The 22,764-nt window shown below is 42.4% G+C and overlaps 1 long non-coding RNA gene across 3 annotated transcripts; it reads left to right on the plus strand.

The window, feature by feature from the left end:
- Nucleotides 1-655: 655 nt before the first annotated feature.
- Nucleotides 656-12,121, plus strand: LOC139625589 (uncharacterized). 3 transcript variants are annotated; one of them, XR_011691935.1, is made up of 4 exons: nt 1,830-1,870; nt 5,896-5,959; nt 8,970-9,195; nt 11,483-12,121. It is a non-coding gene; the product is annotated as an uncharacterized lncRNA (long non-coding RNA). The 3 variants fall into 3 exon arrangements; XR_011691934.1 differs by lacking the exons at nt 1,830-1,870; nt 5,896-5,959 and adding an exon at nt 656-852 and having other exon boundaries at nt 11,483-12,120; XR_011691933.1 differs by lacking the exon at nt 5,896-5,959 and having other exon boundaries at nt 1,734-1,870; nt 11,483-12,120.
- The last annotated feature ends 10,643 nt before the right edge of the window (nt 12,122-22,764 follow it).

Consider the following 22,764-nt stretch of genomic DNA (forward strand, 5'->3'; position numbering starts at 1 on the left):
TCAGGGAACATACAGGTCTGTGTCTTCTCTGCAATCCATCCAACAATCAGGTCAGGTCAGATTTATTTATATAGCCCAATATCACAATTTTGCCTCAAGAGGTTTCAGAATCTGTATCATAGGCCTATACAACACCCTCTGTTCTTAGACCCTGGAATCAGACAAGGAAAAACTCCCCCTAAAAAATGTATATGGGAAAAAATGATGTACAGAGATACCTCCACTCTAGCATGGAGATCTGGAAAGAGGATACACAAACACTCGAAGCAACACTCAAGCAGACCATTTGCACATATAGGAGGCAGGAAACAAACCCACAGAGGGAGAGACAAAGAAGGACAAATATGAACATCAGCAAGGCTGTGGAGATATTTCAGGCCACCTACATGTGATCCATAATACACATAGTTGAACACATTGGATGAAGTCATAGCTAATAAAGAGTTCATTGCAGAAACCAAATTTCTGCTCTTGTTTTCAATTCAATAAATGAGCTGTGTTTGCTCTGCTGTTAAGAACAGACATCAAATGAGCTACTAAAGACTTTTAGAGAGAGGGCGTGTCAAAGTGGAGTGGGGAGAAAAAACAGTGAGAAGGGAGGGGAAAAGGCAGATAAGGAGGGGAAGAGGGAGGGAATGGGAGGGAAAGGAGCACAGAGACAAAACTGTACATCGGCGTGGTTTGTGTTGAGGGGCCGGGCGCACGCTTCTGAAGTCTGGGGCCCCCTGAGCTTCCAGCTGTGTGAAGGTTTCTCTGAAGCTTGTCATCACATTGGGAGGAGGCTGATCAGCAGCGGCAAACATCCTCCAACAGAAGCCACCCCGTAGCCAGAAGACTTCATGAACAGAGAAGGCAAGAGCCGCCTACAGTTGTTTATGTGTAACCTTATGTGTAACCTATAACCCTAACCACAATTCAAATCCATTCAAGGAAGAGAAACTTGAGACAAATCAACTCAGTCAAAAATCAAGTCCCACATTCTAGAAGGAAAACAGCAGACACCAAACTCCACAGACGACTGGTTCGTACAGTGCACATTGTGCTGATTGACGTCTGGCTGCTAACGTTATCTCCATACTGCTAAAAAACAAAAACTTACAATATCTCTTAAGTAAAGGTGATTGATCTTCAAGAAAAAAACTGTGATTTTCTGATGGCAATTGATCAAATTTAGATGAATTGATTTTTAATGAACTAATTTCAGTTTGTTTTTCTGTGAGATTTGTCATATGTTGTTTCCACAAGAAGGGAGAGTGATGTGCAATCAAAGACAATGCACAGCAGATGAATGTGTTTTTCTTCAGCTATAATAGTGTATAAAAAATGACAATTCAACAGATAATACATTTTATGTGAAAATGTGAAAAGTTGCTGACTCATTAATTTTAGGCCAGTGATATTTTGCTGTTTAATTATTAACAAATAAAAAATAATTAATTTCTTCATGTGGCCTTGTTTCAGGGAATGATCTATGTTAGTGATATGAAGACAGGTGTGCCTTGTTCTTGTTTAGGGGATACTGAACACAGGTGTGCCTTATTACATCCTGGATGCAGTGTGTGGGCACTGCCAAGACATAACAAGAAGTTATGGGGCTCATGTATAAGCCAGTGTGTGTGTGTGTGTGTGTGTGTGTGTGTGTGTGTGTGTGTGTGTGTGTGTGTGTGTACACCTAACTTTAGATGCTAACAATGCCAAATAGGTGACTTGAGTATTTGTGTTATTTCTGCTGTGTAGCTTTTGGATACTTGCCATTTTCAATTCACCCCTGTGCTCACCTGAGCAGATGGTACATTCCAGGATTCAGATTATGGGGCCAGATTGAGGGTGTCTTATACCTGTGATTCAGACTTGGAGCCCCCCAAAAGAGGTAAAAACAACATCCTCCTTACCTGTAATTGTAAATATCATATCAACATATTTCCCATAAATGTATATTGTGACACATTTTCAGACACCCCTAGAGTGGACCATACCATTTAACCTTGATGTTAGCTTTTGACACTTGAAGGTAAATAGCAGTACCTAACTATCTAGCTTGTTACCTAGCTACATTTCACTTTCTTACCTTCAGAGTTAATGAATTAGATTCTGTCATGTATCTACGGATGAATACGGATAATGTTTGCTTCTGTTTAACGTTATTGTAGGCAATGGTGTAGAGATACATCAATTTTAATTTTAATAGTCTCAGGAGTTTTATCTGCTTGAGTCACTGAACAATATTAAAATCAATGTGTGCTGATGTAATTGTATTAGCAGTAATGGAAACTAATTAAGTACTTAAGTACAGTTTTGAGGTACCTTACTTGAGTATTTCCATTTAATGCTACTTTATACTTCCACTCCACCACATTTTAGAGGGAAATATTGTACTCCACTACATTTATTTGACAGACAAGCAAGCTGCTATAAGGACTGTAGCACTTCAGTTGACTGAAGCACTGTACTGGGTTCTCTTTAGCCCTGGACAAATACTCGACCCCCTGATTGTCATTGTTTAATTCAGGTAACAGTACCAGTCCCTGCTGTGAGGTGGGAGTAAGAGTGGCATTTTGTTGTGAGGGTGCGGGGCTGCCTTCAGTTTTCTCACAATCCTCCAGGAAGTGCCAAGAAACACCTGCTGCCATTTTTGTGGGGTGTTGCCACCTCATAATATTTTTTTTTCAATCTAGTGAATTATTAGGCCATGTGATTTACATCGTATAAATAGCTTATTTATCACTCGACATTATGTGCACAAGAGCGATGAAGCACCAGCCAATGAATAAGACAGGGATCATTTATGTTTTCATCACTAACTGATGGGCCAAACCTCCAAAACTGAAACTCTGAACTTGAGAGAACCATGATTCTGTGGATCTTAATGTGCATCTGATTTATCCAACAAATTTTGGGACCTTACTCTTATTTTAAAAAGTTTCACCTCAGCTGATGATTCTACCACCATGGTTTTATTTCAAGAAGAATTATGATGCTATTTACGACTCCTAAAAGAAGATTTGCATTGAAGACAAATGAATTGATCTCATTTCAGATTTTTTTTTCTTCTTTTGAGATTAAATAAGATTTAACTGCTCTATACCAGATTAAATGATTTGTTAAGCTGGACGGGTGGATTTGTTTGCGGTGTAGAGGAATATTGTTACTCATGGCATATTGTTGGTTGAATGGGGACACAAAGGGGAGGAATTGGGTGGGGGGTGACCTCAGAAGCAGTGACCCAGAGTGAGTCCCATGTCCCCCAGTGGTCCTGCCCTGCTCAGCCCCAAATTCCTGAGCGTCTCCAGCGACTGGACAGCCTTGTCTGCAGACAAACAGCGGGGTCCATGTTCCATTTAGTGAGCTTCTTGGAAAACTCTTATCTTGTTTAACGCACACTGCCCGACGCTGGCACAGGACCAACACATTCATGCAATCACATGCACGCGCAGGATACGTGCATGAATACAAACACCCAGATTGAGGTTACGGTTACTGATTCACAAAGTGTTTTCAGAAGCTGTCATTTACCCTATTGGTCTGTCATTAAATGTGTTTGAATGAGATCAGAGCAATTATAATTTACAGCTCTTGATGGTAAAAGGGAAAATGAAAAGAAAACAGTCAGTGGAATAAAGCGGCAAGTGCCTTCATGTGGTTGTGCTTTTGAAAACCTCTGTGAACCAGAGGAGCGTGTCTCTTGTTCTGTGCAGAGCTGAATTGACAGAAGCTCCAGGGCTTAAATATTTAGCTTGTTCACAGTTTTCCAACTGATCATGGAATTTCTGGAACAGTATGGAATTTAGGGAGGTGTACACCAGACAGGAGACATCAGAGAATTTGATTAAATCTGACAAACTGTGTTGGTGAGTCGGGGAATCTTATACATTTATTGCATTTAGGTGGTTGTCAGTCCAATTAGTGTGGAAGCTAGACTGTTCACACTTTTTAGAAAAACAGCATTAACTATTACCTGTACATAAAAATGTATTTATATAACAGTGGTTCTCAGACTTTTTCACATCAAGGCCCCTAAAGTGACTCAAATTAGAACATGGACCCCATCTGATAAAATTTAGGTTTTCAGATGTTTTATTTCAGAGCGTGTTTGAAACCCATGACCAAAACAGTCATACATTCTTTCATCGTGTTACTTATGGATGGAATTATAGTGAAAATAGATTATTCCTCTTTTTGCTGAGGACCCCAAGGAACCTCCACAAGGACCCATGGGGGTCCCCAGACCCCACTTTGAGAACCACTGCTCTACAAAACATGAAACTAGTTGGAAACAAAATCAAACCTCATTATTGTGGCAAAAAAAATCCCACTGAAAGCTAATTAAAATTCAGATACTGTATATAAATCTGGATTTCTGGACCTGCCCAAAGACTGTGGGCGGCAGTAAAGACAGTTGAGATTGTGTTGCACTGGAGTCTTCCCTCTTTTCTTACTGCAGGCCAGTTGTTCTTCTCAGGGACCCTAAACTGACACAAAATAGACCACGGACCCCCATCTGGTAAGATTTTTGCTTTTAGATGTTTTATCACAGAAACACATGACAAAACTACTCTTACATTCTGTCTTTATGTTAGTTATGGATGGAATTATACTTGAATTATTCCCCTTATTGCTGGAGACCCCCAGGAACCCCCTCAAGGACCCCTAGTGTTCCCCGGAACCCACTTTCAGAACTACAGATATATAGCACTCTTCTAAGCAGACGTAAGACCAAAGATAAAATTTAGAAAACAAAACTCAAAATCAACAAAGAAAGCAGAAGAGACGCAAGAAAACAAGCGTGTGTCTTGAAGGTTTTTAAATCCAAGCTATGTCCAATCAAATGACAGAGTTGTCACATATTGTGTCGTTCATTTATCCTCCATTTAAATTGAGAGTCTAGGCAGTGCTTCAAGATCACAACATTTATACAGGTACAGCTACATCATCGGCATCAAGGTGTGGGGGGTGGGTGGGCGGGGTGAAATGAATCAAAAGGTCCAACAGTAGCATATAAATAGAGAAGAAAATCTGCCATGGACGGGTCCCTGAAGGACTCCATATCTGAAAACAGCAGTGTCAGACAATTTATCACCAACCAAAGCTCTGTGATCAACTGGATTCTGACATTAGAGGCACAGTGAAAACCCTGATCTGTGTCTGAGTGTTTCTGGCACCACAGTTTACTGCGATTTGTCCCGGAGCCGAGAGCACGCACTGATGTCATGGTGTGAATGAATGAAAAAAAAGGCGTGTGATTGGGGATGAGGGCTCTGGCTTTCCCCCATTGTTGTCTGGGTAATGTTTAAAGGTCAGAGGGAGATAAAGGCCTGACTGACAGTAAGGACAGGCCTGGTGTTGGAGGGGTCAAGGGTCAGGCCTTGGCTGAAACACCCCGATTTATGGCTCCTCGGACTGCTGGGTCAGGAGCTCAGCATTGTTGAGGGATGTGATCATTTCCATAACACTGTGTGTGTGTGTGTGTGTGTGTGTGTGTGTGTGTGTGTGTGTGTGTGTGTGTGTAATGTGTGTGTCCAGTGAGGGAGAAAGAAGTTCTTTCTGAGCAGCTACAGAGTTTGTGTAATCCTTAGGAGATCTGGATGGCTGTGAGAGAGAAAGATGTGCGTGTGTGTGTGTGTGTGCTTGAGACATAGATGTGGTGTCTGGAAATAGCAGCGAGGAGGCTTGCTGTGCTGTTTGCCTTCCCCAGTTTGATTTGACATCCTAATTGCCACATGGAGGAACAAAATACTCTGAGGTTCCCCAAATTGAAGTCGATGTTGAACCAAGCAGGCTATGTTTAGCGGCCTGGGCTATCTGTGGAGGGCCCACATTTACTGTCGCTCACTCTTCCTCTGCTTTTCTGGATTTTTTTTCTCTTCTTCTTCTTCTTTTCTCTGTCTCTTCCTGAAGGAGGAAATGTGGAGACAGAAACAGAGAGAGAAGATTGACTGGAGGGTGGCGGCACAAGAGAAAAGTAGGTAGAAAGAGAGTTAAAGATAGAGGGAGAGAGAAAGGACGAGCAGCAGAGACAAATTGGAAGATCACTGCTTTTTATGCATCCCTCCAGTGAAACTCCCCAGCCAGGCCGAGCACACACAGACACACACTTTTTTTCCTTTCTCTCCCCCACTACCCCCCACCCCCCCATCAACCCCTCCCTCTCTCTTCCTGCTCTCTGTTTCTATACACCCTCTAGCAGCAGCAGCAGGCAACCCAGGCAGGTAGCTGACAGGCAAACAGAAGCCTGGTAGACTGGAATAATTACATGTGGCTGTCTGTGTGGAACATGACAGCTCTACCTTCAATTAAGCCCGGAGAATGCATTTTCATCACCCACCGAGAGCTCCTGGCCTCGCCCGCCCGCCCACCAGCCAGCCAGCCGTCCTGCCTGCCTGCCTGTTGTCCACCACGGCGAGGCAGGGAGCTGCAGGATGGCAGGGAGTGAAGGAGGGGCAGCAGTTAAATGATGCACATACTATTGTTGATATGACGGCAGCCTCCCTCACATTATGACTGTTAATGAGCACCGAATGCGATCGGCGCAAAGCATTTCCACGCCAGTCAATAGCTGGGGGGGGAATCAAAGTGGATGGAGGCTACACATGGAGTAACAAACCAAAATACTGACAATTAACCTCTGAACCCAGCTTGATGCTGCCTGTACCCGACTCCCACACCTCTACCCCGCCAAAACTGAGCCATCAAAGGGTGACACGGCTCTGATGCTGATGAGCAGCAGCAACAGAAGTAAGCCGTCGGGACAGGAGTCGGTGCTCACTAATAATCAGCAGATACACACTTTATTTAAATTTCCCTTCCCTCAATTCTTCAACCTGAAATCGTGTGTTGCTGTGTGAGGAGTTTCAATAATTTTCCCTCAAGTAATAAATAAAGTAATAAGAAAAATAACTCACCTGCAATAAAGTACATTAGTAGTTGATGTCCCACCTGTACCGTCCCTTCTCTTAAAAAAAGTATAAGGGGTTAATTATGAAAATGACCCCTATATTCCAGCCATAGCTGCGGACACACAGATCCTGAGGAGTTTCTATCTCACAAAGGATACAGAATGGAACATCGCTTACGTTTAGCAAATCTTAATTTACATTTAGAGTGATTACCCCCGCCCAAAAAAAAAGTCTGTTTCACTTGCCTCTGCAAGAATTCCTGCTTCCAAATTAAATGGAAGCAGTAAAAATCACAGGAAAAGCGCTGCTGTTGGTACACTGAAGTCATCAGTGTCAATGGATGTAGTTGATAAATATTGAAAAGAGTGATTCTGGTGTCCGAGTCAACAAGGACAGCAGCTTAAAAATGAGATGTGGGCAGGAAAAAAAAAACATTGGAGCATTGGTTCTGTGGCCTGTACCCGCTCTGGTTTAGGATACATGGGTCTGGCTGCATCCACTGTGCCACTTGAGATGAGAGCTGGAGTATATATTGAGAGGCAAGGTCAAGGAGGTGTGAATTAATGGTACAGATAATCAGTGGGTTTACTGAGGCAGCCCTTCACAGGCTTCCACCCCTGCTGTGTAACCCCTGCAGCCCCTGGCGTACTCCAGGCTCCCATGGCAGCGGGGGTAAACGTGTGTGTAAATACTCTTTGCTTTGCAGTCATGCACACACACACACACACACACACACAACATACACACACACACAAACACACCTGCATACAAACACACAAAGACCAGATAAAAACTTACAAACATACTGTAGGTATGTGCACATAGCTCACATATACACACCAAAACACACACACCACGCACACACACACACACACACACACACACACACACACACACACACACACACACACACACACACACACACACATAATGGAAGAATCTGAAAGGAGGACTGACAAAAATGCCTGAGGTAAAATGAATTGAATCCAATGAGATGTATTGGGAGGATAGATATGTAAAGGGCTGCTGCTGACAGCTGCTATTGCTCCCTCGGTGGCTGGTGCCAAATGACAGGCCTGCGGAGAAAGGTGCGTTTTGATAATACAACCTACTACAATCCACTAGATCCTCGTTCCCTTCGGTCTATTTATATTCCTCTCTTTGCATTGTTGTCGGTGCTAACCTCGACTCAAAGCGTCTCGGGCTGTTTTACAAGCCTCGCATGTGAAATGCACTTTTGTTTCTTTTTGCGGGCTACGAGTTGTTGTCTTAAAAATAGCAAATCATCAGTTTTTTGGCATGCTGAAATAAAACAGACAGATACAAATCCCACTTCCTTTTGCCTCCCTCCTCCAGCCTCCCCCTCCCATATGCCTTAGATAAATATTCAGATAGGAGGGGCCTTTGGAGCTCAGTGGAGCTAACATGTTGCACCTTGAGTAGAGAGGACAATGACTAGGTCCACAGTGCCCCTATTAAAGCTGCAGCCTCCAGGCTAGTGGATTAGCCTGAATAGGCTGTGCTCCCCAGGTACAGGATTTGGTTTACATTAGCCAGCTTTGCCCTTGGCTGCTGTTGCTAACTCCTGTTCAGGTCACTTAGCTCAGGCTCAGCACGCAGGACACCTTTTTTTTTCTTTTTTTTTTTTCTTATTTTCCCTGAGCATAATTAGAAAGAAAAAACGAGAAGCTAAAGTGACATGACTTTGTGCCACAAATACGTTTGCTGTTGTTTTGAGGAGGGACTGGCTGTGCAGTTGTTACACAGCAGATGCTCGGAGGGGGAGAGCAGCGCGAGGGAAGAAATGTCTCACTTTCCAACGATCCTGCGTGCACGACAGTGAGGAGGGCATGTAGCTCGGGGCAATGGGACCACTTTAAATTTTAAACACAATCTCAGCTTTGCCTCATTTCAATGCCGTATGTCTGGAGGTGGAATCAGAATGCATAAAATTGACTGCATGAAAAGATAATGTATAATAAATGTATTCTGCGTTGGGCGCCCTGGATCGAATCATTGATTAGCAGCAGAGGGCCCAGTGCTAAACATCCTTGTTTCATACATATTTCATTACAGGTCTGACAGTGGCTGGGTCTGCTGTTGTGGGACTGTGACAGATGTCCATTAGCTGGACTCGGGACCAGTGGAAGGGAGGTCCTGGTAACCTGCACCACCCCAGATTTGGGGCTCCCCATCTGGACGGCTGCGTGGCAATCGGATGGCCGTGATTCCAGATTATGCTTCCTGTCCAGGATGTCAGGCCTGACAGAGAAACACCCACCTCTTTCTGTCACAGCTGCAGGTATGTTCCCAGTGTGTCATTGCCTACTTTCTCTCTGTGTTTAACTCTTCTTTCATTCCTGATACCACCTGATCAGAAAGGTCAGAGATCAGTGTGCCAGCAGAAATCTCCTCACTCCTCTGTGGGGTGAAAGAGTCAAAATAAAGAGTAACTTATTTCAATGAATCAACCACTACAAGACAATCCACAAACAAATCCACAAACGCTTAAATTAATTTGCTCCTGTTTGACCTCAAGAGATGGAATCATGAAATGAGCTCCACTGGTTGAGGCCTGATCACTGCTATTCCCCAGGGAGAAGGACTTTCCATGGTGGTCCTGACACCGAGGGCGCCGAGCGGATAACAACATGGCTTGCAAACACAAATATGCTGAAATCATAGACCCCTGAGGGACCTCATAATGTCTGTATGAGGACCCCACTACTAGTCTACCACACGGTAGTTACCATCTTCCAAACACAACACATCAAATATGTGCATTTACAGTTTTCTTTCCTACATTTCTTTCTCTTTCTCACTTTATCTAAAACAAGACAATCTGTGTGAATTTATGGATCCTTCAGAAAAAGCTCACATTTATACTTTTAAGGAATCAGAATATAGCTTTTTTTTTTTTCTTTTCAAATACACCTCCTGACTGGAAATGTGATCAACCAATCAGCTTGTCTGACACACAGTGCTGCATGATGCATTATTTGGGAGGTGTGCAGACACTGTAGGCTTCCCTGTGAGCCTCTGTACCCTACAGTTACCCATGACTTCCCTCTCTCTGTGTGGATCCACAGAGACGTTAATGTGTATCCTCGCAGAGCTGTAATTTCAGCCTTCGTTGAAATGCTGTCATTCACAGATTGAAGGTTTCAGCCACTTCTATAAACACCACGAACACAACCTGTCTGTTTGTCTGTCTGCTGATAAGCACATATCTGTTTCATAGGCCTATGCAGGGACAGGCATTCGGGAATAATGTATGTGTAAGAAGTGTGGGAATGAAGGTCAGCGGGTGCCAAAAAACAACCCAAACATCAAACTATATTTCACTTCCACCAGACTGACAACTTCTGAAACTTTGTAAACTTTACATGCGCTTATATCATCATCATGTGAGGTAATTTGCAGCCTTTTCCGTGGAACACGTTTCACATCAGAAAACAATGTTGTATGTCTAATGATCTCCTTCGCATTTCCAGTTCAAAGAGAAGCTTTAGACACATGTATTCCCTCTTCAGTGTCTGCGCTTTTTACAATGTGAATGCAATTTGTCAGGTGAAGACGAGGAAAAAATGAGGCCAGCATATGGGCCCCCTGAGTGTGTGTGTGTGAGTGTGTGTGTGTGTGGGGGTTTGAGAGAGTGAGTGAGATTTTCCTCTTTATTTTGGGGAACTAGAGCGTCGTCTCAGCGCTTCGCTGTTCCCTACTAATCAGGTGCTGCCAACCTGCCAGCCAAGGCGGGACGCGAGGCCTTTCAAAACACTCTGCTAATTAACAAGCCCCCAATGCATCCCTTCCGCTTTTACAGCGCTAGCACATCTGCCATAGAAACTCCAGGGAAGAAAAACTACATTATCATCAGCCTGAGTGGATCCCTTCACTTCGCACACAGCCTGAATAGATGTGTGTGTTGTGTTGTGTGTTTGCGTGTCAATCGCGAAGGTGCGCACAAAGTTCTTCACATGAGCTCCCAATTTTTTTTTTTTTTTCTCTCTCGAAAGTGTCGACGGTTTTTGCGTTGGTGCTCTGCTTGTGTAGACATTGGCAAGGCGTCCCGCGTCTATCAGGCAGCTGAAAGGCATGAATAGCGTTCCCACCGTCTTAATGACTGTTTACATGTCCCCAGTGCAGATTAAAAGATGTTTCTGGTCTCGCCTGGGGTCTTGCTGCAACACATCTTTGACAACCTTCTTGCATGATTAACTTCAAAAGTGTTTTTTATTTTCTTCACTTTCTCACTCTCTGATTCCTTTATGTCTCACAGCAACTCAAACTAATACTAAAATATTGTGCTAAATTTGTAGAAAAATGTGTTACTATATTAGCTGCAGCCTTATAATGAAATGTGTTGATTTTAATGAGGACCTGGTTGGAGGAGGGGGAGCTTGTGGCAAAATGGTCAGCATGTAATCTGAAGCCCCTTTTTATAATCCAAATATTTACTTCGATCAAAACTGTGTGAAATGGACTCATGCTTCCACAGGTAGAGAGGACTTTCATGTAAAATCAACACTTCTCATGTTAACTGTGGGTAGAAAAAAAAGCCTTTTTAACATGGAACATAATTTACACAGGAAGTTGGTCTTTGAAAATCCCCGGAAAATTGGACAAAGCAGCCACAGTGACCTGGTTTACTTTGGAAAGGCCTGCCAAGACTCTAAAGGATCCATACATTCACACTCGCTCTGGAGTTATGACTTTTTCCAGGCCTGGAATTCCATCTCCCTCACGTTTGCCAACCAAAGGCCAGCCGCAGCCCGGGAGATCCTCTCAGCTCATTTCCTCTGTCAGAAAGCCATACCATGCTCTCTCTCTGCCTCTGATGGAGCCTCATGCTAATTTACTGCCACTCAACATCTGCATGACATTTCATGAAATTGTCAATGAGCAAGAAGTGTATTTTTGCAGGTCATATGTCTCATGTCCAGGGGAGGACCTGAAGGTGCTACTTTACATTGGACTTGTGCTCACAGTTTCTGAAATGTGTTGAACTTTTTATATTTTAGTTTGGAACTAAGTAAATGCTTAAATGAACTCAACCAACATCAAAATAAGACATTAAATAAACAAGTAAAGAAGCTGATGAATCAATATATGACGCAAAAGTTCAAAGCAGTTTTACCTGGAACATACTGTACTTTACCACCGTACATGTTGAGAATGTTGTGTGAAATCAACACAATAAAAATGAGAGTAAAACTGAGCTTTTTGATTTTTATTTCTTTTAAAAGGTATGTAAATGATACCGATATGATACTTAACTGATCCATGTAGAGAAGTTTTTTTTTGTTTTTCATTCCACAGTGAGGTCAAAGGTCATGGTCAAATGCTGGTAGGATTTAGTGTCTTCCTCAAATATATTTAAGCAGCAGGGTACTAGCTACCACTGAGGACACTGAGAGCTTATAAATTTATCATATCTTACTCTTCTTAAAGCAGCAGTAATTGATATTTCCTCCACTTTGGAGAAATAGAAGAAGTTGTAAACACAACATTTACATATTATCGCCTAATAAAATATAAAACAAAGAGATGCTCATTAACATCCAATAGACATAGAGCAACATGCATTCATTCTTTCAATCCCAAAATTCAGTCTCTTTTTGGCTATTATTTGTTCCCTCTGTAACTGGTAGTTTAGCTGGTAAACGCTCCTCCATGTTCACCAGCTAGTCACTTTTTTTCCACAAAAGGGTAGCAAGACTGAGACAGAAAAGCTGTGGTGTGTAAAACCGTTGAAACAGTTGAACAACCCTAAAGCACTCAGTGGTGCTAAAATGATTAAAGAATTAAATGAATAAAAAAAAAACTAAACAAAAACAAAAACAGGAAGGATTCAGTATTTCCTCACCAACATGTTATTTTGTCAGTGTGAAGAAGGCTTTCAAATGTCCAGACAAATAAATACCATAGACAAATAAAAACTAAATATATATTTATATAAATACAACGTGAATTCATATTTTGAAAAATACAAATGATTTTAAAAAGAGACATATTTTGGTATTTGGTCAAGAAATGTTTTGGTGCATCAGCAGTCACCTATGTGTCCTTTAATTCTGCCTGTTTCTTTCTAAAGTCACCTTAGAGGTTCCGTAACACAATTCTTAGCATGTCATACATGTTAATTTAAAGTGTACCTCATTCCAAGCAGCATCATCTGGAGTGGTTATTTTCTCTATAATAATCAGGTGAAGGTCAGAGCTTAGCCACCTTTGTATTTTCTTTTAGCATCATCTCTGACTTGCACCATCATCCTCTCATTAGCTGTGCTGGATTAGTGTAACACTTTGCTAACTACACTGGTATATAATGTTGGTAAATGACAAATTCTGCTTGCTAACTGATTTTACTAACAAAAGCAGAAGCTCTGTATAAATGCAGTTAAAAGATTCATACAGCAACTGCAACCACAGCAGGAAGAGCAGCAGAGAATGTGTTTTAGTTGAATCTGGGCCTTAGCACTGTAGACAAATGTATTATTTTTGCGGGGGGGGGGGGGTAGTTGTTATTCTCCCCATCCACAATGCAGAGGCCCTGGCAGGAAAATGCCAATCAGGAGGTAAGTCGAAATCCCATCATCCCTTTCCTGCCTAGAACACCTTCACTTTCTATTTGGTTATGCAAACCAAGCTGTTTAGAGATGAGGAGAGAGGCGGCTAATGAGCTGCCTGCATCAGCCAGAAAGAGAAGGACCCCTGTTCGAGGCTGCTCAGGAGAACACTTCCTCTGGGCATGCTCAGAAAACAGCAAAACAACAACAACAACAGCAACTACACAGCCACAGCAACACAAATTGATGTGATTAACCAGTGGGAATGACAGTTATTGTGTGAGGGGCTGGATGCAGAGCCAGCAGATTTGGAGTTCTTGAGACTGCTCGCAGGCAGAGAGTGTGCAGCTGCAGATGACTTGCAATATGGAACAGTTTACATGGCGAGTTGTCAGCTGTTTGATGAGACGTGCTTGACCTCTGAACCACAAAGTTTTCTCTCTTCACTTATTTCTTCCTCTTCTAGTTATTTAGTGTTTATTTTTTCTAGAATAAGGGGTTGTGTACTGTAAATCAGTCTCTATGACAATTATTATTCATTACAGGGTCTGCTGATTGGTTGTCTGCCAGAAAATGCAATATAGATTATATATTTATATTACCGTGTGATCAATATGGATTACAAGTCCTATAAGCATTGTAAGGTGGGAAATTGTACTTCGTCTTGTCATCACAAAAAACAAATGAGCATATACTTTACTTTAGCATACAGTCTAAATGTAGATGTCCATCTGTTTCTGATTATAAAGCAGGTCTAGGTTCTATATTAACACTGTGAAAGTATCAAAGAGAAACAGAGAAATGCACACAGCCTGTATTCAGAAACTGAGCCTTAAAACCAGCCGTCAGGACTTCTGGAACTTGTGATGTCACAACAAAGCAGTCCATCAGAAGAGAGGCTCTGAGCCTCTGACTGATTGGCTGACTGACCTGTTGTTACTAGAGCTCCAGAGAGGAGCCTGAGAGAGGAGATGTAAAACTACATTGAGATGTTTTTGGTACTTTAAACCACAAATATATCTTTTTATTGATATCAACACTTGAAATCAAACACAGGCAAAGTGTAAAATATGGGACCTTTAATTCCAGAGGTGCAAATTCCTGAAACTCACCAGAGAGATGCCCCTGAGCTAAAATAGTTCTACATCCAATGTCATCCCCCTCAAATGTTCAGTGACTCTTGCTTCCATTAGTCACAGACAATGATAGTCTGTTCAACATGAGCAGTGTCATTGTCAAAACTGACTTCCTCAGAATACAGCATGTAAATATCAGTGTGCCGAGATCCAGTTCAATCCACTGTCCAGCACACTGAACTTTTGCACTTTACTCAGGCTGGCCAATGTTTGCTCCGCCACAAAAACCATCACAAACAAAACACGAGGGCAAGTCTCGTTTCACATAATTGCTCAGCCAGAAAAATGTCCATTACGCTCTTGTTTTCCTTGGCACACGAAGTAGAACTTTAAACCATGAAAGAAAAGCAGTGTGGGAAGTTCAAATGGTATTGTCATTAACGCCTCAACGCAGTGATCATTCACAAGGCGCTTGCATGTACAGACAATGCAGCCCTTTCTTGCAGAGGCGCAGATGGCATCGTAAAAAAAAAAAAAAAAAGAGGCCTTCTCAGCAAACACCAAAAGCAAACACACAAACAGTGGTGACCCTCTGAGTCCCCAATCCATCTTTTCTCCTGTTGGGCACTTGTTGTCCCACTAAGATCAAGGCATTTTCACTGAACTGATGTTTTCATGCTGTTGTGCACCCTCATTGTGGGCAACTCTTGAAATGTAAATGGCAACTTTTTCTAAGTGTTGTATTGCATCCAGCTTTTGTGTTAACTTCATACTTTGAGTCGATTTTTGAGACTTTTACCATCAGGGTTTCCCAAAGCTTTAATGTACAGTAATTTATTGCTGCTCATCAATCTTAGTCAGTGCTTCACAACACTATTAGGTAAAGTTTCAGGCTAATTTACATGAATTTTCTGGCTTCTTGTACCTATTGTGCGCTGTTCTGTTTCAGTCAGTGGAATTTGTTTGCACACCAATCACCAAAGTGTTTGGTGAATACACAGTGCAGCATGAGGCCATCGGCTCCATTTGGTTTAAGGCAAATTGGCTAACCTTTTGAAATGGCTAGCGCTGGACCTCATCTCTCCTCCAAGACCAGTGGGTATCTCGCGGATTGCCCTTCAGAAACACAGATGTTCCATCTCCAGAGTAATGCAGCCTTCCTTAGGCCTAATCCTGGGATGCTGGCAACAGCCGCAGCAGAAATATTTCCAAACAGAGCTGCAGCACTTCTGTGTGCAGCTGTGCCTCCACATTTGTCAAATCTTGTCATCAAGTGGCGGAAACAAGGCTGAAGAATTTGCTCATGATTATATCGCGCACAAGCAGGGACTCACATGTACACATCCATGGACAACATGGTGTATTTGAGGAGTGAAAAAGGCATTATTATAACGAGAAGACAAAGTGCAAATGATAGTTCGTCTCACATATTTTAGGACAAGTTCATACTGAACACTTTTGGAGCTGATCTTTTAATTTATTAAGCACATTCCTTCTGTTGGCTTCGTTTGGACAGGTGAGTACAACACCATTTTAACTATGATGCTGCCAAATTAAACAAGATGAAACCAATGTGCAGTACTGACTCTACATGCCTGGATAATAACAATGCTTTCTCATTAAGCTCAGAGCAAATAATTACAGCTAAGTTGCCTGAATTTGCAGGATTGCGATTGTGATTGAGATAGATGGCTGGATTGCCATTAAATGAGGTACATTCATGGTCCCCAGAGGGTGAATCCTTATGACTTTGATGATCCCCTGAGTTTTCTCACCATCAAACTCTCTAACCTGAGGTATGACACCAAATTAATCCAACCAATCCGCCAACCTGAACAACCATACACACTATACGGTGGCAGGCCTTGGTTGTCATGATTACAATAATAAATAAGCAGATGAGAACGACATACCTGCCTTTGTCACCATGGTTACTATTATAACTGTCATGGCTTGGTTAGGTTTAGGAAAAGTTGGTGGTTTGGGTTAAAATAAGTACTTCCTCTACATTAGACAATCTTTGTTGTCATGGTTACAATAATAACAACGAACAGTCATGAATAATAGAAACAACATAAACTGCTACTTTCACATGGGAAGCGAACACCGCTCTCCTGTGTCATATTCATCCATCCACCCCAACCTCCTCCTGAGGTGGACTTTGTCGCTCTATAAACTACGTCACCGCACTTTTCCCTTTGCTCCTGTCATCGTTACTATGACCACTAGATGTCACCTAGCAACAAAACCTAAATACGGGGCTTAATAACCTGCTGACAGACGACCTATTGGCTCATTTTTATGGGACAGTCTCAAATATTTCTGTCCAAAATAAATAAGTAAACCACCCACGGGACATGTTACTTCTGTTGAGTTGTATTTATGCACTGGGAACCTAAAGGACTGACTTCAGACTGAGGAGTGATGCAGGTGTGATCTCATTCACACTGACATGAGCTGTCAGTGAAGAAGCTGGTTTATGAAGTGTTTGCTTGTGTCTTAATGGAGGCTAATTGTGTGGGTTTATGGGTTTATGATCTTCACACTGTTTAAACTGAGCCAACAGAGCTTAGATGACCCCCCCCCCAACACACACACACACACTCTCTCTCTCTCTCATTCTCTCTCTCACTCACAAATGCACACAGTCCTTAAAACAGCCCACCCCCTGACTCCTTCCACAAACCTCCATTTGCCAAAAAAAAGGCTCTCCAGTGGTGACCTGCTTTGTCTTCCCCTCTTTCGTAAGAAAATTTCCAAACATGGTTCCAAACGTTTGCACTGAGGTCAAGCACATTAGTTTATAAAAAGACCACATTATTTCCTGTTAATCAAGTTATTATTTTCCCCCTTCCACTTTTAATATCTGACTGCTTTGGGCCCAGTGGTAAATATGTCAACAATTTTAATTTGAACTTTTCAACTCCCTGATTTACAAAGGCGATTTTTTTTTTTTTTTTTTTTTGCCACTGACCTCTGAGGACCATTTCAATTTATTTGGCTCCCCCCTCCCTCTTAATTTATTTTCACTTATTAATGAGAATGGAGTTTGGGAACTGCGTCGCTATTGGAGCCGGTGGCAGGAGATTGCAGAATCCCAGCTCTGGAACTAACGAGTTGTGTTGTTTGATTGGTTATCTCAAAGGGAAAACACCAGGTCAAGCTGAATAGATGAATAATTGGAGGTTGAATTATCAGACATGGGAGATTACATGGGCACGCCAATCATTAGCAGTCCTCGTTCGTTTTTAAGAGCAAAGAACAAAATGAGACAATAACAATGACACAGCTCACTGTGAATCCCTGGGTGTCGCTTATGGATTTTCTTCCTATTCTTCCCATCTATTTTCATTTTACAATCTCAGAGAAAATTGCCTATTTTTTTACCCCCACCATTGGTTGGAATAAGGATCCAGCATGGTGCTGACTTCTTGTGGCCCGTCGAAGTTTCATGAATGATTAAAAACACTGGGCCTAGACCTTCTCATAAATAAACAGCAGGCAACAGACTGAACAGGCTTCTCATGGACAGGGGGAAACTGACAGATTGGCTTCCAAATCACACCATCCAGTGGTAGCTAATCCACGGTATAGCATTTTCATGCAGGAGCAACCTGGTCAGAAGTCATGCATATGCACTATGTGCTGGAGAGGATGTGTAAAAGTAGATGAGAAAGCACTCGTAATGAGCGGATGCCCTTATAATACATACAATCAACTTCCTGCTCTCATTTTTGTTCAAGCAGTTAACACAGAGTGAATACACACGAGTTTGTGCTTAAAACGGAGCCATGCAACCTTTTCCAGTTAGTAAAATGTCATCCACATGTGCAGTTGACAGAAAACCAGAAGCAAACAACTAAATGCTGCTAGTTCTCTCGTTACCTTGGGGCAATATTATGATTTTAAGTCTTGAGCCAGTCCCTGGGCGGGTTGAGGGGTCAGTGCATCCATATGTGGTCCTTTTTCTTCAGCTGTTCTCTTCCAAATGAGAGCCAAGGTGCCACACGATGACCCTCCATCTCAGCCTTGCAGCATAATGAATAGTCTGAGGCCAACCACCCTGCACATGCTGAACTTTTGGCTTCAGAATCACATCTCGGCCAATTTACTCCCCTGCTGGTATTCTGTTCACCCCCCACCCCCCACCCCCGAGGTCGAGGGCTTGGAAGCAGTTTGCTGCTTCAAACCAAATCACTAATGGCCAGAAATAGCTGGGATGCTTTCCATAAGAGTTGCAGGTTTGCTAATTGTATGCATTTCCGTCTGTTAGGCCAGAACAGCTGAGAGCGACACCGTGCACTGCATTTCATGTGGGCTTGTTAGCATCTGGATGCATTAGGGAATAAGCAGGGCTGATTATCTCTCCAAGTTTTTTCTGGGGGAGTCAGAGTGATAATATATTACATCTAGTGAGATGAAACGAAATTAATCAGACTGTGAAGCAATCGAAAGAAAAAATATTCTTACTATACTTGCTTATCATGCTTGAATGATATGTAATCAACTCTGCAAATTGAAATATATTCTACCGAGGGTATAATGAGAGCAGTGCTCAAATGTTCCATCAAAAGTAAAACATCTTTGTGAAGTTATCACTAGTTGGAGATGAAAGAAAGAGAGGATGTTCTGATTTGCTAATTGCTGTGTTTATTTAACAGGTTGATGAGATAAAGCTGTTAGTTGAGCTTCATGTAGAAATAATGAGGTGGATTCTCGGTCTGGCGTTGCTCAGGTATGATGAGTGTCGAGATTTCAAACGTCCTCCTCTTTGTCTGCGAGCGCTGTCACCTGACACTCTCCTTTTCTTCCACTGATTTACCGTATCAGTCTAACCAGATTTGTGACACAAATTGGGATATTATGACAATGACCACAAGGGTTAAATGTTGTGTTCTCCAAACACTGACTGGTTCCCCCACTTTTCCACCCTCCCCCTTTCTCACTCTTTTCTCTTTTCAGCCCATTATGTGGTGGCCCCAAACCTGCTAAACACATTTCTAAATGACAGTTACTGCGTCTCTCCTCAAAGAAATCTCGAGTTGTGGATTTTCCTCGCCTAATGTGGCATCTTTGGCCACGCAAATGAGTGGAGAGAGAAAGGTGGGGCCCCGTGGGACAATGGTGGTTTGTGTGAGGGACGGCAGGGAAGGGGTCAAGAATCAGATTGTGGAGAACATTAGCAGTCAGCAGATTGATACAGGACCATTGATTCCCAGCTTCTTTTTTCCTTCCTCCTGGACATGATCTGCATTGCAAATGGCAGTTCTGTCGCATTGGCCTTTTCTGAAGTCAGAAAAGATTGGCGGAGGCGGGGGGGGGGAGTGGGGAGATCGGGGGTTCCCACAACACACAGGCCTTCTACACTCCATAACCTCCCACCCCTCCCCAAAAAAAAAAAAACCCTCTGCTACACTCCTCCTCCCCGAGTCCTAGCCCTTGTCCCAGGATCCCACCACAGCTGCTTCTACAGTCTCCCAGGACTTCTCCTCACTACAGAGGGAAGCACAACAGGCTCATTGTTCTGCAGGGAGGAGGCTTGGACAACTCTGTGGCTCCTAGGTGTATGGTCTCCCCTAACAAGCCCCCTAAGGTTTAAAGGGGGAGAAGGGAAAGTTCATCCTCTTCTTTTTTAAAAGCCAAGTAATGAGGCTGCTCATTTTGACCCCCATCATGCAACTTGTTATCAGTGTAAATCCACTCTATTTTTTATTTAGTTATTTATTTTTTTTGTCTGCACATGTAATCATATAGATGCTTGTTGGTATATGATACCAGCTCAGCTACAGCACAGTCACTCAAATGTGCTTCTAGTGACTGTCAAATGTCAAATGCCCAAATGTAGGGTGGTCAGCTGCTGTCGCCCATGTCCCCACTAGCCCCACAGAATACTCTATGTAGTTACAAAGCCACATTAGTTTTATTTTCATATTAAAGTTCCTCTCCATTATTATGATTAATAATTTGTTTAGAGTGGTTTTCCCATATAAAAAAAGCCCACCACCACTGCTCGAGCCCGGTTGACAGGATGTATCAAGATGGTTAGAGGAGGAAACAGCAGAGGGACTCGGTCAGACCCAGACTCAGATGAGGAGTCTGTTGTGCACATATCAGAATAGTTAGCGCAATTATCATCATTTATTTGTTAATGTTATAAAAAAAAAAAAATTAAACTGGGGCTGAAAGCAGATATATGCTTACTTCCTCACTGAGAAATTCTGGGTCAAGCCTTGGGCCCCGCCCACCACCGTCTACTTGCACTAGGATGACAGGTGAAAGAGCAGAGAGTGTCAAGATGGCGACTTGCAGTTTGCGTAGTTGGCATCTTTTATTTGTTTATGTTTATGTTTTATTTGTTAGCTTGTAACTGGGAGTGACTGGCACAGTGTTAGTGGTTGTGCCAATGCAAACTCTGCACTGACAAGGTTTCAGGTTTATTAACCCCCGCCCCCTGGTCTCCACAGGTTGACAGGATTAGTTCCTTAGGTTATATGACATATGAATCCCTGCCTGTCTGAATCTGTTTTCATGAGACTGTCATTGGTTCACGGTAGTCCAAAGGTTATTTGGAGTTATTTCGCTTGATATGTCTTCTATTATTTAAAAAAAAACATCATAATGATATGTTAAGAAGGTTAAGAACTTGATTTTCCTGGCAAAAAGCATCATGCAAAGCAGCCCTACATCAGGATGATAATCTCCAGGCTCCATTTGTCCTCTTGCACTTCTTTTTGGAGGGACACAACTAAAGGGGAGGTGTGTGCTTTTCCTTGATTAATTCAAGTTTAGAGAGAAAGTCACTCAACAATGAAGAGTTTGACAGGGATCTATGTAGGCAGACACACACAGAGAGAACGTAAGGCAAGGATGAGTAAATGAAGGAAGTTCCAACCGTGGACACTGCGAGTTTTCCAGCTAATAATGTTCCATCACCTCACAGAGACAGTGGATGTGATATGCAAATGGCTTCACACACACTGAGCGTGTCCTCCAATTATGGGCTCTCATGTTGCTACTGGCCACCTCGGTGCAATTAGCCCCCTCCGTATTCGACTGTTGAGCCATGTTAGCGTGGTCTGGAGGCAAGTTAGCATTGCAAATGAAACGAGAAGCAGCGTTTCCAGGGGTGTCATTATAAATTAGTGTTGCATGATGGGCACAAATTGCCATCCCTGCTCAAACTTGCATCTCCAATGAGAGCTGGCTTATTCCCCAGGAAATGGTATTTATCCCGGTGTAAATGTGCAGTGAATCTGCTCTCAAACAGGGACAGACCTGTGCATGACAACTAACTCTCAGAGTTACGGGAGGAATCTGAGAGTGGAGGAAAATGTTGGCGTTTTAGTCCCAGAACAGACGTGTAGTTATGATTCATCACCTTTGGTTGTCTTTATAAACTGATACATTTTAAAAGCTTTTCCCTCAGCCAGGACACTGTCTAATATCTCCGCCTTGGCTCCCAGCTGTGAAATGTGAGCTGTCAGCGAAGGGCTTTACCCCTCAGATGACTTGCACTGTGCAATGTGTTTCAAATAACTGGCTGAGTTCACGCTATCGAAACGTCAGTCACTATCTTGCATCAATACCCCAGTACATCTGTGAGTGTGTGAAAAGGAACTCACATTTTAGTCCCAGCCAGTGCTACAGCCCCAGGAGAAGCCATTTTTATTTGTTTGAACCTTTCGTGAAGGGATAATCTTCACATTAACTGTACATTGCTGTGTAGTAAATTTACTTTAAAAGTTGTTTTGCTTTGGTCCTCATTGCAAAAACCTTGTAGATGTAGTTATCTTGGAAAATATGTAATAGTTTCGCCTCCATCTATATACTGCAATCAGCTGAAATCTGACTCTCAAAAAAAAAGCATTTGCCAAAATCCAGAATGTTTCCCTTTGCATATTTTTCCTTTTAATACAACAATATTATCGTCCACGTACAGTAGGTATTTGAACTGAGGACAGATCTTTTATGTTGTGAGGAGTAAGTTTCATCCTTAAGGTTTATTTAAAATGTTCACTTGAGGTTTTCTCCTTATTTTAGTCTTATACTTAAGGAATCAACTTAAAGTCAGTTAAGCTGTTGCACAAAAGACCTTAGTGAAATAAGTGAAGAAAAAAACTGAAGGTGCCTCTGACTCAATCTTAACTGTAACATGGCAAGTTTATGGCAATAAATGAAGAAAATTCACACTCAACTTTTTTCCTTAACTATGGAAACCTCTTAACAA

Source organism: Trachinotus anak, unplaced genomic scaffold (genome assembly GCF_046630095.1).
Source record: "Trachinotus anak isolate AG129_WGS33_773 ecotype Australia unplaced genomic scaffold, CSIRO_AGI_Tana_v1 ptg000009l, whole genome shotgun sequence".
NCBI lineage: Eukaryota > Metazoa > Chordata > Actinopteri > Carangiformes > Carangidae > Trachinotus > Trachinotus anak.